This window comes from Dama dama, chromosome 19 (genome assembly GCF_033118175.1).
Source record: "Dama dama isolate Ldn47 chromosome 19, ASM3311817v1, whole genome shotgun sequence".
NCBI classification, from domain to species: domain Eukaryota; kingdom Metazoa; phylum Chordata; class Mammalia; order Artiodactyla; family Cervidae; genus Dama; species Dama dama.
In genome coordinates, this window is record NC_083699.1 from 91,695,321 (window position 1) to 91,710,996 (window position 15,676).

The 15,676-nt window shown below is 41.5% G+C and overlaps 1 long non-coding RNA gene across 2 annotated transcripts; it reads right to left on the minus strand.

The window, feature by feature from the left end:
* Positions 1 to 349: 349 nt before the first annotated feature.
* On the minus strand, positions 350 to 15,416 carry LOC133074045 (uncharacterized). 2 transcript variants are annotated; one of them, XR_009697078.1, is made up of 3 exons: positions 15,112 to 15,416; positions 13,361 to 13,480; positions 350 to 733 (listed from the first exon to the last, which is right to left on the minus strand). It is a non-coding gene; the product is annotated as an uncharacterized LOC133074045 (long non-coding RNA). The 2 variants fall into 2 exon arrangements; XR_009697079.1 differs by lacking the exon at positions 350 to 733 and adding an exon at positions 8,550 to 10,487.
* Positions 15,417 to 15,676: the final 260 nt, after the last annotated feature.

Below are 15,676 nucleotides of genomic sequence, written 5' to 3' on the forward strand. Positions count from 1 at the left end.
GGATCTAGTTCCCCAACCAGGGATAGAACCTAGGCCCCCTGCACTGGGAGCTTGTAGTCTTAGCTACTGGACCACTAGGGAAGTCCCTCCAACTCTCTATTGTAGCAATCCCACTTCAGAAATTCCTCTGACTTGTGGAAGCCTCAAATCCAATAACTTTATTGACCCTGTATTATTCCACTTACAGTAACACCCCTCGAAATCCTCCTTTCCTTTCGGTGGACTTGGCAGCAAACTGGGGGAACACTTTCTGATTCTGTTAGGTAATGCCATGTAGCAAATCACCTCAGAGCTTAGTGGTTCAAAACAACAAGCATTTTATTTGCTCACAATCCTGAGGGTCAGAAATTTGAGCAGGGCTTGACTGGATGGTTCTTCTGCTCATGGTGGCATCAGCTGGAATCTCTCATGAGGTTGTAGTCAGATGGTAACTGAGACTGGAGTGTCCCTGATGGCTTCTGTCTCAAGTCTGGAACCTTGGTGGTGATGGTAGGATCATTCTTTCTGTCTCTCTCAATTCATGCTGCACTGCAGGTATCCACCTTGGACTTCTTTACAACTATATATATATAGTTGGAATCTCAAGAGTGAAGATCCTAATTAGCAAAACTAGAAGCTGCAGAAGTCACACGGCATCACTTCTGCTGCTTTCCATTACTTGAAACAAAACATATGATGAACCCAGATCCAAAGGGAGTGGAAATAGACTGGATCTCTGAGGGGCAAGATTACACTGCAAAAGAGCATGTGGAAAAGGGTGGGGGAGGATTGTTGATGCCATCTTTGGAAACAATTTAATTATGACATAGCATTACAAATTCTCCTATGAATGGGCTTGTATTGATACCTCCTGTATCCTCTTTCCCTTTCTTCTTGTGTGGTAATATTCCTGAGCTGGTCACGCCCCACCCATCAACTGACTCCATGTCTGCACCTGAATATCTGAATGTTTCTGAAGAAAGATCACACAACCTCCTAACTATTCTCACATTTTTATTATTACCATGAGTCTCAAGTCATCTCTGAAGACTTCTAGACAATCTCAACACAGTTTCCTGATATTCACCCTCCCACCCTCCAGCAAGACCATTTTACACCTCTTCTCCTTCTTTAAATCTCCAACATCATTCTATTCCTCTAGCCCACCCTGGGGTTAGCATCACCTTACAATTTTTATGTGCAATCAGATGACAAGTACTCATTTTCCTACCATCACATCCATCAGTTTATAAGAATTGGCACTCATACTCCTTGCTTTCCATTCTGTTGAAGTGGCGATAGAATCCCTGATCCCATCCAAGGCAAACCCTTCCACTTGTGCCTCTTCCATCCCTTTTCACCTCATTAAATATTTCTTTCCTGCATCTCTCCTTCCTCTCTCTAACATCTTCAACTTCTTGATCTCTGGGGATGCCTTCTTGTCTCTATTTGTGCTCTCTTCTTGGTGATCACAAATAATCTCTTGGTCTTAATACAATCCATCCTCTGATGACTTCTAAATTATATTGCTAGCTAGGGCTTGTATATCCTGCTGCCTACTTGAATGTCTAATAGGTGTTTCAAAATTAGCTGTACAGAACAACTGGCTTAACCCCCTCCTCCCAGTCTCAACTGCTGTTCCTCAGCTTCCCAGTGGAGCAAAGGCCATCACCATTCATTCTATTTCTCATGATAAACATCCCACAGTCCTAATAGATTCCTTGATTTTCTCTATCCATTCATCCATTCATCAGTTCATCCGTAAGTCCTTCCACTGTACTTTCAAATATTCTGAATTTGACTGCTTTACCATTTCCACTGCTATCACACTAGCCAAAGCCACAATAACATCTTGTAGTTGCCCACCCTGCCTTCATTTTCACTGGTTGCAACTTACTTTATTACTAGTTGAGTAAAGGCATCACTGTGTGGTTAAAATAAAAATTTATGGCATCAGACTGCCTGATTCAAATGACAACTTGATTAAAATGACAGGCAACTTATTAAGGAGCTTCCTGGGTGGCTCAGTGGTAAAGAATCTGCCTGCCAATGCAGAAGACACAAGAGACATGGATTCGATCTCTGGGTGGGGAAGATGCCCTATAGAAGGAAATGGTGACCAGCTCTAGTATTCTTGCCTGGAGAATCCCGTGGACAGAGGAGCCTGGTGGGCTACAGTGCATGGGGGTCACAAAGAGTCAGACACGAATGACTGAGCATGCATGTATGACATGGCACAACGACTTATTAAGGTGAATATCAGGCCATTTCACTCTTTCTCTTAAATCCCTTTAATGATTTTGCATTGCGATGGAACAAAAGCAAATGGTTGATCAGGGCTGAAAAGGCTCCCGCTAACTTTCTAAACTCACCTCCTATACTCAGCCTCCCCTTTACCTGCTCATTCCAACTGGCCTTTCTAGCCTGAGAACATGTTCTTTCCAGTCCCAGCCATTTGAATGTGATACTTCCTCAGACATCTGCGTGGCTGCTCTGAGAGCATCGTTCACAACTCAGTTCAAGTCACCTCCTCCCACAGATTCTCTTTGTTTACAGTAAATATAGGAGATTTCATGTGGCCCCTTGTAGACTCTGTATCACATTACTCCATTTTCTTCTTAGCATCACTATCTAAAATGTGCTTATTCATCAAATTCCATGCTTACTGTTACTCTTCCTCATCAGAGTGTTAGCTTTTTGAGAGCAAGGACTTTCTCTTGTGATTATAGACAAGGCCTGACGCAGAGGATGTATCTGTAAATATTTCTTAAATAAATGGAAAAAAAGTGAAAAGTGAAAGTGTTAGTCACTCAGTCTTCTTTGACTCTTTGCGACCCCATGGATGCAGCCTGCCAGGCTCCTCTGTCCATGGAATTCTTCAAGTAAGAAGACTGGAGTGGGTTGTCATTCCCTTCTCCAGGGGGATCTTCCTGACCCAAGGACTGAACCCAAGTCTTCCACATTGCAGGCAGACTCTTCATGGTCTGAGCCAAGCACCAGAGCAATGGACTAGTTCTTTTTCATTTATTGAATCATATGAGTAATTCAATCTTATTGATGAACACCCAGGTCTAATCTCCTTTAGGATGGACTGGTTGGATCTCCCTGAAGTCCAAGGGACTCTCAAGAGTCTTCTCCAACACCACAGTTCAAAAGCATCAATTCTTCAGCGCTCAGCTTTCTTTATAGTCCAACTCTCACATCCATACATGACCACTGGAAAAACCATAGCCTTGACTAGATGGACCTTTGTGGACAAAGTAATGTCTCTGCTTTTTAATATGCTATCTAGGTTGGTCATAACTTCCCTTCCAAGGAGTAAGCGTCTTTTAATTTCATGGCTACAATCACCATCTGCAGTGATTTTGGAGCCCCAAAAAATAAAGTCAGCCGCTGTTTCTACTGTTTCCCCATCTATCTGCCATGAAGTGATGGGACTGGATGCCATGATCTTAGTTTTCTGAATGTTGAGCTTTAGGCCAACTTTTTCACTCTCTTCTTGTTATAGTTTGCATATCAACAAGAAAAAAAGAGAGGCAATTAGAGATTTTGGGAAAGAAAAATCAAACCGGTCAAAAAAAAAATCATATGTCAAAGCAAATTAAACCACAGAGTGACTTTAGCAAGTAAAGGAATGTGGAGTGGAAAACAGAATTAATTTGACCTTGAAGACTGATTTTTTCTCCTTTGAGTGCCATGGGTTTGGTGATTTGGGATTATTTTGCCTTCTCTACAAGTCTAATCAAACTACTTGGTTCTTCACTGAATAATATTTACATAATCATCATTTGCAATTGCCATTTAATAGTATTCGATTTTAAGAAACTAACCTATCGTCAAAGCACAGAAGACTTAATTATAGTTGCAGATCAGAATATAAATGTAACAAACCTTGATCATGTAAAAGTAATGACTGAAGCTGAGAAGGGAGGGGCCAGATAAAAGAGGAAGGAAGTGTTGGTGTATATTTCCTCTTCTTCCATAATGGGGAATCAAGAAGTAGCAGTTTACAGGTACTATTTATGGTTGAAAAGGTCACCAAAGGAAGACATTTTAAACAATAATGTAACTTTTAAAAATGGATAAAGAGGAGAGAAGTGATGGTGATATGATAAACTCTATAAACACCTGATGCAAAGAGCCAACTCATTGGAAAGACCCTGATGCTAGAAAAGAGTGAAGGCAGGAGAAGGGGATGACAGAAGATGAGATGGTAGGATGGCATCACCGATTCAGTGGAGTTTAAGCCAACTCTGGAAGATAGTGAAGGACAGGGAAGCCTGGAATGCTGCAGTCTATGGGGTCACAAAGAGTTGAACATGACTGAGCTACTGAACAATAACAACAAACTTCAAAACCAACTTACTTCTTAGGAGTGAGACCCAGATGGGGAGCAGGCAGAGGTGGGGAGAAACAGGGAATGGGGAGAGGGGGGAAGGTCCTGAGTGCAGGCAGGATAATTTTACTTGTTTTATGGCTTGATGCTATTTAAAAATTTTCTCATGTGCTTGAATTACTCATCAGTTCAGTTCACTTCAGTCACTCAGTCGTCTCCAACTCTGCGACCCCATGAACTGTAGCACGCCAGGCCTCCCTGTCCATCACCAACTCCTGGAGTCCACCCAAACCCATGTCCATTGAGTTGGTGATGCCATCCAACCATCTCATCCTCTGTCGTCCCCTTCTCCTCCTGCCCTCAATCTTTCCCAGCATCAGGGTCTTTTCATATGAGTCAGCTCTTTGCATCAGGTGGCCGAAGTATTGGAGTTGCAGCTTCAAAATCAGTCCTACCAATGAACACCCAGGTCAATATGCCAGCAAGTTTGGAAAACTCAGCAGTGGTCACAGGACTGGAAAAGGTCAGTTTTCATTCCAATCCCAAAGAAAGGCAATGCCAAAGAATGCTCAAACTACCGCACAATTGCACTCATCTCACATGCTAGTAAAGTAATGCTCAAAATTCTCCAAGCCAGGCTTCAGCAATACGTGAACGGTGAACTTCCAGATGTTCAAGTTGGTTTTAGAAAAGGCAGAGGAACCAGAGATCAAATTGCCAACATCCGCTGGATCATCGAAAAAGCAAGAGAGTTCTAGAAAAACATCTATTTCTGCTTTATTGACTATGCCAAAGCCTTTGACTGTGTGGATCACAATGAACTGTGGAAAATTCTGAAAGAGAAGGGCATACCAGACCACTTGACCTGCCTCTTGAGAAACCTATATGCAGGTCAGGAAGCAACAGTTAGAACTGGACGTGAAACCACAGACTGGTTCCAAGTAGGAAAAGGAGTACGTCAAGGCTGTATATTGTCACCCTGCTTATTTAACTTTATGCAGTGTACATCATGAGAAACGCTGGGCTGGAGGAAGCACAAGCTGGAATCAAGATTGCCGGGAGAAATATCAATAACCTCAGATATGCAGATGACACCACCCTTATGGCAGAAAGTGAAGAAGAACTAAAGACCCTCTTGATGAAAGTGAAAGAGGAGAGTGGAAAAAGTTGGCTTAAAGCCAAGTGAAGTTACTGAGGGCTCATGCACTAAATATTTTGCATGTATTATTTCATTAAATACCCACAACAATCCTATGAATTAGGGATTATTTTTATACCCATTTTTGAAGCAAGAAAACTGAACCAAAGAGAATTTAAGTAACTTCTCAAAGTCACACACATAGTTTGTAATTTGAACCAAGCAGTCTAATTTTGGAAACTGAGACTTTAATCACTTTGTGATGTCTTTGCCTGATTAGTAAGCATATGAAATTTCTTAATTGCACTGTTATTGAAGTAAATCTATTTTTTTTTCTAAATTGAGGGTGTTTTATGTGAGGGTTTCTGACTTCCTGCCTCAATTTAAACTTTCAAGTTTAGTACTGCTGCATAGCTGTCATCTTGACATTGTATTGAAATTCCAGTTTGGTCCATGTCTTCCTCTTCTATTTCATTTAAGTTTTTGCTGGTATTCAACCACAAGTAAGTTTTTCAGAATGGGTAACTGGAAAGCAAAATTTCTGAGTCTTTGTATATTTAAATTCTTGCATTATATTGCCTTCACACTTGATTTTGACTGGCTGCAAATTTAGGTTGGAAATAACCTATGAGAACTTTGCCAGTGTTGCTCTGCTATCTTCCAGCATCTAGTAGAGTTGGTGATGCCAATTCTTTTGTAGATATTTCCCCCCTCTAGAAGTTTTTATCCTTGATGTTTCAAAATTTCCTGAGAATATGTTTAAGTGTGGGAATTTTTGTTCAGTAATTGGTATATCCCAGACCTGTGTTTGAGCACCAGGAAATTTTCTTCTATGATTTATTTGGTGACTTCCTTCCTTCCTGTCCGTGCCACCCCCCCTCCCCACCCCCCCCCACCCCCGCTTTCCTTCTGGAGCTCCTGCTGGACTGGTGTTGTAATTCTCAAAGTGAATTTAGTTCTACCATATTGCTTTAGCTTTTCTCTTTCTTTCCTTTATAAACCTCTCCTTCTTTCTTTCTAATCTTCAATCTAGCTTGACTTTGTCTTCTAGTCCTTCTATGATTTTTCTTTTGACAACCAAAAGGTCGTCGTTGTCTCTGCACATGTTCAAGTGTCCTTTTTGATTTTGATGGATGTGGTGTCTTTTTTAATCTGTCCATGCATCCTTGATACTCAGTTGCTCTGTTTGTCTTAGAATTTCTCTCATGTTGTTTATTTCCTCAACTGTTGGCTGAGCTTTGACTGCTTGTTCCTATTTGTAATAAAAAGACTAGATTTTCTTCTATGGGACACTAGAGTAAGTTTCTTCTGCAGCTGAGTAAATCTGTTCCGACAGCAGATCCCACCACCCTTCCCTTTCAAAAAGATGTCTGAGCTACTCATACTCCGGGGGCAGATCACACTGCTTGCTCTTCTTATATAACCCCTTGTATTTTTATCCAAGTGAAGCCAGAATAAAGTGAGTCTTGTGGGAAGGCTTAAGGGAAAAAGACATTATAAAAAACGTGTGGCTTGCAGGATAGACGTGACGAAGGGAAGTCTGTCTTTAAGTGGTGGTTCTTGCATGGGTTAGTGTTTAAGGTGGTTGATTGTGTACAAGGCCTCCCTAAAGTTTTTTTTTTGTTGTTGTTGTTATTTCTAAAAAAATTTTTTAGAGCAGTTCAAGGTTCATAGCAAAATTGAAGGTAAGTTACAGAAGTTTCCCATATATCCTCTCTCTCCTTATATATGTAGCTGCTCTCTGCCCCCCACTATCCACATCTCCCACCAGACTGATACATTTTTTATAACTGATGAACTTACATTGACACATCATTATCACCTGAAGTCCACAGTTTACATTATGGTTTGCTCTTTGTGGTGTATAGTCTATGGGTCTGGACAAATGTCTGGATTATTCTAATATCACATAGAGTATTTTCTCTGCCCTAAAAATCTTCTGTGCTCCACATATTCATCACTCCCTATTCTCAACCTCTGGCAGTTTGCGTGCATGCTCAGCGGTGTCCTACTCTTTTTGACCCCATGGACTGCAGCGTGCCAGGCTCCTCTGTCCATGGAAGTTTCCAGGCAAGAATACTGGTGTGGGTTGCCATTTCCTCCTCCAGGGGATTTTCCCAACCCACGTCTCCTGAGTTGCTGCATTGGCAAGTAGATTCTTTACCACTGAGCCACCTGGGAAAGCTCTGGCAAATACTGATCTTTTTATTGTCTCTATAGTTTTGCATTTCCCAGAATGTTATATTATTGGAATCATTTATTATGGTGCCATTCCAGATTGGCTTCTTTTACTTAGAAATATGCATTTAAGATTCCTCCATAACTCTTCATGGCTTGACAGCTCATTCCTTTTTAGGGCTGAATAATATTCCTTGTCTGCGTGTACTGCAGTTTATACATTCACCTATTGAAGGACATCTTGTTTTCTTCCATTTATAGGATTTTTGATGGTGGTTTTTTCTCTCCTTCTTAAAACTCAGCAGTCGGGAGGGTGGTCAGGGGACTAAAACCATCTCCTCCAATCCCTGGGCATCTACAAAGTCACTGCCCAGCCACAACCATTAGCAGCCTGGCAGACCTCCTGGACTCAGAATAGAGAGCAATGTTTAAATCTATATCGTCTAGAGAAGGGGCTGGGTGTGCTACCTGGGACCAGCTCTGGTCTATTCCCAACTTGGTATTTTGTGTTATTTTACTAATAACATTTTTAATCTTGTGATATAATATGATTGTGAAAAATGTGAAAAATTCAGAATTTAAAATATTAAATTATCACACAATATTCTATCAACTAGAGAAAAGGTTACAATTTTGATGTATATCTTTCCAATTTTTCAAGAAGAAATAGGTAGCATACAGTGTGTATAGTTTTTATTTGTCTTTAGAAAAATTTATAGCTCATGTCTTTAAATATTCTTCAGAATATGATTATGTTGCATCATATTTATTATATAGCTAAAGTACCATTTATTTGACTATTCTATACTTTTGATTTTTGGAACATTTCTAGTTTTTGTATTATAAATCATTCTATGAGAAACATCCTCGTTCATAAAGCCCCTCCTCTCCTCCTGCCCTCCATCTCTTATTCCTGGATTAATTCTTAGAATGGCAGATAAGGCCAAAGTGTTTCAATACATTTTAAAGCTTTTGATACATGTTGCCAAACTGTCCATCTGTTGAGGTTGTATCAAGAAATACATTTTTTTTGTTATTGTATAAGAATTCCCTTTTGACTGAACTAACATCTACACTTGATATTATCATCTTTAAAAAAAGAGTAGGAGAAAAGATTTTGTAGCCATATGATAAGAGAACAAGTTTTTCAATGTTTTTCTTTTATGTTTTTTATTCTTATGGAGACTAAGTGAAGTCACTCAGTCGTGTCCGACTCTTTGCGACTCCCTGGACTGCAGCATGCAAAGCTTCCCTGTCCACCACCAACTCCTGGTGCTTGCACAAACTCATGTCCATTGAGTCAGTGATGCCATCCAACCATCTCATTCTCTGTCATTCCCTTCTCCTCCTGCCTTCAATCTTTCGCAGCATCAGGATCTTTTCCAATGAGTCAGTTCTTCACATCAGGTGGCCAAAGTATTGGAGCTTCAGTTTTAGCATCAGTCTTTCCAATGAACATTCAGGGTTGATTTTCTCTAGGATTGAATGGTTTGATCTCCTTGTAGTCCAAAGGAGACTCAACAGTCTTCTCCAACACCATAGTTCAAAAACATCACTTCTTCAGCACTCAGCTTTCTTTATGGTCCCACTCTCCTATCCATACACAACTACTGGAAAACCTATAGCTTTGACTAGACGGAACTTTGTCAGCAAAGTAATGTCTCTGCTTTATAATATGCTGTCTACGTTGGTCATAACTTTCCTTCCAAGGAGTAAGTGTCTTTTAATTTCATGGCTACAGTCACCACCTGCAGTGATTTTGGAGCCCAAGAAAATAAAGTCTGTCACTGTTTCCACTGTTTCCCCATTCATTTGCCATGAAATGACGGGACTGGATGCTATGGTCTTAATTTTTTGAATGTTGAGTTTTAAGCCAGCTTTTTCACTCTCTTTTTTCACTTTTATCAGGAGGCTCTTCAGTTCCTCTTCACTTTCTGCCATAAGGGTGGTGTCATCTGCATATCTGAGGTTATTGCTATGGAGATATGGATATTATCTGAAGTTATTGATATTGAGACTAAATATTTGTCTATCTATCCTATTTGCATGTCTTTTTTTGTAATTTTTCCTGCTCAGGTCTTTTTGCCTATTTTTCTATTGTTATGTCTCTCTTTTATTATATGTGACTTTTATGGATTAAGAATTCTCTTCCATGGCTTCCCTGGTAGCTCAGTGGTTAAGAATGTGCCTGCTAATGCAGGAGATACGAGTTTGACCCTGATCGTGGAGCAGCTAAGCCCATGTGCCCCAAGTATTGAGCCTGTGCTCTAGAGTCCGGCAAGCACAACTGTTGAACCCACATGCTGCAACTACTGAAGGCTGCACACTTTTAAGCCCCTAATATATTAAGCCTGCAAATTAATTTCAAGACAAGTAGCATCTTTTTGGGCTTTCCAGGTGGTTCAGTGGTTTAAGAATCTGCCTGCAATGCAGGAGGCTCCGGTTGGATCCTTGGGTTAGGAAGATCCCCTGGAGAAGGGCGTGGCAACCCACTCCAGTATTTTTTCCTGGAAAATTCCAGGGACAGAGAAGCCTGGCAGGTTACAGTCCATAGGGTCACAAAGAGTCGGACATGACTGAAAGCGATTGAGCACACATACATAGCATCTTTTCACTATCCAGGCTTCTTTTCCCAACATGATCTGTTTTCCTGTTTACTCAAAGCTAACTTGTTATATATTCAGTAAAATATCTACAACATAATATTTTTGATAAACCTATAAAATCATGCAGAAGTGTGGTTCGGCCCAAGCAGTCCTGAGCCAGCAATCAGGAAATGGATCCTTGTTCCAGATCAGTCACCAACTGACTATATGAACTTGAATGATGAGCATCTTTAGGTCTCTGTGTTTTCACCTGTAAAGTGAGGAAGATTTGATGAAGACTTCTCTAAGATCTCTCCAGCAACAGCAGTCTATAACTGCATGAATCGTGTTGCAAAATTTGTGCAGCAAGTGGTCCCTTCCAGGAAGAGAACGTTAACTCTAGCTCCCAGCACCGGCGTCCACGGGCATGCACAGAACTTTGATTGAACGCATCCACCTACTGCTCCTTAGATGAAAGTCAGTGAGAAACAGAAGAACTGTGCGCACTATGGAATTAGTTTCATTTCTTACCTATTCTAGCTCTCAGTGCTGTGATAAAGACAAATTTAAAACTACCCCATCATGCCATTGTTGCCGTTCTGAAGCAGGGGTGAGATGTGAGCTCTCAGTGGGAGGAGGTGGGCCTCATGTTGTAGGCATGGAGCCCTGGGCACTGTTACCATTTTGCAAAGCTCCAGGGAAGCGAAACAAAAGAAACGGAGCTGCTTTGACGGTCCCTGCCAAACTTTTCTTAAGAGCAACAGGATTAGAAGGAAAATGAGGCTTCTAAGAGCATGACCAAGCATTTAATACCCCCTTGGAACTCACAAAACAAAAACACAATCATCTTCACTTCACCATTAAAAAGAAAACACGAAGGACAGTGGCTTTGCTTGATCTCATTAATTGGATTATAAAGCTTCGATGGAAATTCTGTTGCAAAGAAGTGACCAAAGCTTTATGGCCAGGACAGAATAACTCAGAGCAAAGCATCGGGTCCACCCAAGACCTTTCATCCCTGGAAAAATGGGGCTTAATTTCTACATCATAGATGGTTTGAATCTGCACAACTTTTCTTATTGCTTTTGAAAGCAATTCAGTTTCAAGAACAAAGGAAGCTTGAACACAGTTTGGTGATGGCCATTAATGGCTCTCATTTAGATGGATATTTTGGCAAGCTGTTTTTTTTTTCCCCAGTGTCACACAAAAAAATGAACTGGTGACGCCTAAGCAAGCAGGAGAAGAGTTTACTATATTGGCAGATAAAAACACAGCACATACTGAAGGAATGTATTATGGACATAAGCCATAAAAATGTTTTCAATTTCTTTTGGTGCTAAGCTACATCGTAAGAAACTAGTCAATTTCTGGAGAGTCACTTGAGGCAATTTGCATATAGAATGTTTATTGCAGGATGGCAGCTGTGACTGAATAAACGCTGCCTGTCCTTGTGAGCATTGCCTCCCATCTCTGTCAAGGCTACCAGCATCTGGAAGTTGTGGCCATGCTGCATTAAGAAAAATGATTCAAGGGATTAAGATACACTGTTAAATCTTTCCCACAAAGTTTATATCATTTTGACTTAATTTGAAGCTAATTGATGTAGTCCTGTTTGAGGTTTCTCTGAGTCCTCTTAAGGGACTCTTTCAACATCAAGAGAAATAAATGCTTTCTCCCAGCTCCAGAACCTTCCTTTTCTTTTCCTTTGTTCTGTTTTTAAAAGAATAAATTCACCCCCATCTGTACACACTGAGATCCTGTCCCATTTCATTGTGCAAAACAGCTTACTGTGAAACCTTCTTTACCACTGGATTCTGGGGAAGCTTTTAATTCCAAGGGGAAGGGGGGTTCATGTGGATGAAAGAATGATGAAAATTCTATGAAAAGTGACAAGGAGTAAAAGAGAGGATAATATGTCAAATTAGAAAAGCAAACAGACACATTTCTTTGACTTCATTCTAGATGGAAGAAAGAGGGAGTATTTACAAACCACCCTGCAAACAGAAGGTTTCTTTTCCCTGGGAGCCCTGGGAAAGGATGAGGGGGGGACGGCAGAGCCAGTCGCAGGTTGCAGCTCCTATGAATTTCCTGGCCCGGATAGAGTGAGGGCAGTGGACCGGCTCCACTTTCACTTCCGGTTACCTTTTAGGTCTGGTCCTGATGTGAGCAGCCTGAGAGCTCCAGCCTCTTTCCTGGCTGCCTCCACAGGCTCCCAGTGTTTCTCAAGACCAAATGTCACCAACTGAGGTTGGTCTTCCACTTCTTGCCGATCTAAATCAGTTCTCCTAACTGTATTTGCTCAGGGCATCCTGAGGGTTTCCTTCTTGGCTCCCATGCCATCTGTAAATATTCATTGACTTGCATGCTTACTGGTTTTCCTGTCCTGACTGTATCTCCCTGCTGTGGCTCCCCAGCGCCTGGAACAAGTACCCAGTACATCTTTGGTGACAGATTAGCGAACTTGGTTCTCTGAGGAAGAATCATCGCCACTCCCATCTCTGCCTTCTCCCAGCAGAATTCTCCCAACAGCTTGATTTCCATCTGTCTCCATTTTACTTTCTCACTCCCTTCCTCTGTCCTTCCCTCCTTCCCCTATTCATTTGTAACAACTTTATTGGTTTCCTTGTTTTTTTCTCCCATGTTGCTCTAGAAGGAAACAGATGGGTAGAGGATTTCAGATGAATACTGAATATCACATCCCCATTGATGAGATCATTTCAGACTTTTCTAAAATTACTCTTCACGGTTACATGGCCAGGGAGAAAATATCCCTGGGTTTTTGAGAGTGGGGGGTGCTGCTGCCAGATTTAAATTGTTATTAAAGAGACAAAGACTCACCAGGGTAAAGCTTCTGGAAAGTTTTCTTTAGCAATAGAATATATTCAGTAAATAACATTTACCTGGAGGTGTGGTGGGTGAGAACTCCTTCTGTGTGTGTGTGTGTGTGTGTGTGTGTATGTGTAATTACTTGTCACTGTATCTAAATGTCATATCTGGGAGAAATTATCTTCCTTTAGGCATTTCCAATAGCATCCACCTTGGGACTGCCAATAGAAGATTACCCAGCCCCAGAAAGAATATTTTAATGGCTCATATAAATAGAATTAATGGGCTTTCTTGATGGCTCAGTGGTAAAGAACTCACCTGCCAATGCAGGAGATATGGGTTCAATCCCTGGGTCAGGAAGATCCCCTGGAGAAGGAAAGGGCAACCCACTCCAGTATTCTTGCTTGAGAAATCCCGTGCACAGAGGAGACTGGTGGGCTACAGTCCACGGGGTTGGAAAAGAATCAGACAGTATGTAGTGACTAAACAACAATTAATAGCATACGATTGCTTTCTCCTCCCTTTAAAAAATGTGGTCAAATGTGTCAGAAAGACAATGTCATGCCTTGAGTATATGAAAGACATTTCAGGTATTATTGTCTGCTTCTTACATTTGATTTTCACAATCTTTACTCTCCAGAAAATGAAGAGGATGTGGACTTGGCTCCTTCAAAGAAGCAATCTCAACTTTGTCACCATTAAGCCCATCTTGTTGTTGAGCCATCTCTAGCATTGACACTATGAGCCGAGTTGTTAGATTCAAAGATCAAGCAGACCCTGCCCCGGTACTTGGTAGCTAAATCCCCTCTCTTCCCAGCGATGTCCATAGCAATTTGACTCTAGGTCAGCCACCTCTCTCTCTCACCTTCATTTCAGCTTAAGAAGGGCTGCCCTGGTGCAAAACTGCAGCGAGTCTCGACATTTAAGTGCAGACAGGGAGATCTGTTGGTTACCTAGCAACGTGGCAACAGAAGCATCCTTGTGCTGTTTAGTTTTTCAAGTAATGAAATGATAGTCGCAACATTTTGCATTTAAACAGCACAGTCTCCATGGACCTGACAGTCTGTTGTAAATAGAGAAAAGGAGCCACAAGAACCTGCTCTCCAGGGATGGCTAGCTCCATTTTACAGGTGGCTATGCTAGAGCAAACACAGTAAAGTGAACTTGGGCTCATTTTACACGAGTGGCAGAACTAGTTAGGAAGCATGCAGAACTTCCAACCAATGGAAAAGGCTAAAGAAAAGAATCTGTGAACCAGCTCATTTTTTCTCATTAAACTTTTCAACTCCTAGAGAGCAGAGAATGTGTTCTTCATATATTTTGAAAAGTACTTGCCTGACTGATTGCTAAATTATAGATGAAGTTGGTGGGTAGGTGGTCTGTCTCACAACCTCAAGGCTGAAAAGAAAATCCACTCTAGGAAGGGTTTGCAAGGTGTTGTTAGTTTTCTAAAATTGTGGTTATTCTGGGATTGTTTTCTGAAAATGAAATTCATTTCTGATCCAAAGGTATTTACTGTTACTTGTCTACGCCTTTTTTTTTTTTTCTAACAATGCTGGCTTTAAAAAATTGACCCTTTTTTTCTTGATACTCCTTTCATTGAGAGATAGTCTTTTTAATCTCTCCTTGAGTCTGGGTGGGCTTATGACTGATTCAATCGATAGACTACAGTGGAAATTATGCCAGATGGCTTCCTAGGCTGATTCATAAAAGGTGATACACACAACACCCCCCTGTTCATTGAAACATTCACACTGGGAGCTCAATGAAAGAAGTCCAGCTACCATGAGGCCACCATGTTGTGTGGAAACACAAGTCACTCTGTGGGGCTATGAATAGGCATTTTGGTTAACCATCCCAGCTGAGCTCAGCCTTTGAGTCATTCCCACCCAGGAACCAGATTATTTGAGTGACGAAAACTCCAGATAATTATGCTGCTTCTCCCCCACCACACTACTCCACGCATTCCCATGGTCCAACCAGAAACCCCAGACATTGTGAAACATGAGTCATCCTTTCTGTACCGTTCTAAATTATCCATAAGAATGATGAGCAGTTTTGATACCTACCCACACCTCCAGCTGAGAGCCTTAGTTGAAGGATTCTTTGCCTGTGTGTTTCAAAGCATTGTTTATGCCATGTGCTGCCTTGATCTTGGTTATCCCGAAGAATACCCACTTCTCACATTTCAGCTGGCTGAGCTGGGTTGGAATTCAATCTGGTTGGCTTGCCAGGTAGCCCTTCAGTCCTGACTGAGGTCTTTGGGATGCTGCTGTCAACTGTAGAGAAGAAAAACAAGTCACGTCTACCCAGTCGTGACTGACGGACTCCTGAGAATGGCAGTTGTGTAGACCCTGTGTCCTGAGTGATGGGCCATGGCCACTCAACTGTGTAGTCTCACCTCCAAAAATGCACAGTTCAGTCCTTTTCTTGTGAGTGTGCATTTGCATCTGCTCACTGAGGCATTTCCGTGGTGCTCAGGATAGTGCAGTTTTTTTAAAGGGGATTTTTTGATTTTAAGTGCTTCTTGCAGAGGAAACCTGCTGAATCACCACAGGTGGCCAAATGCTGTGGCCAGAGCTGGCGTCTGATGGGGTTTCCGATGGAGGGGCCATCTACAGTGCCAGCCTCAGG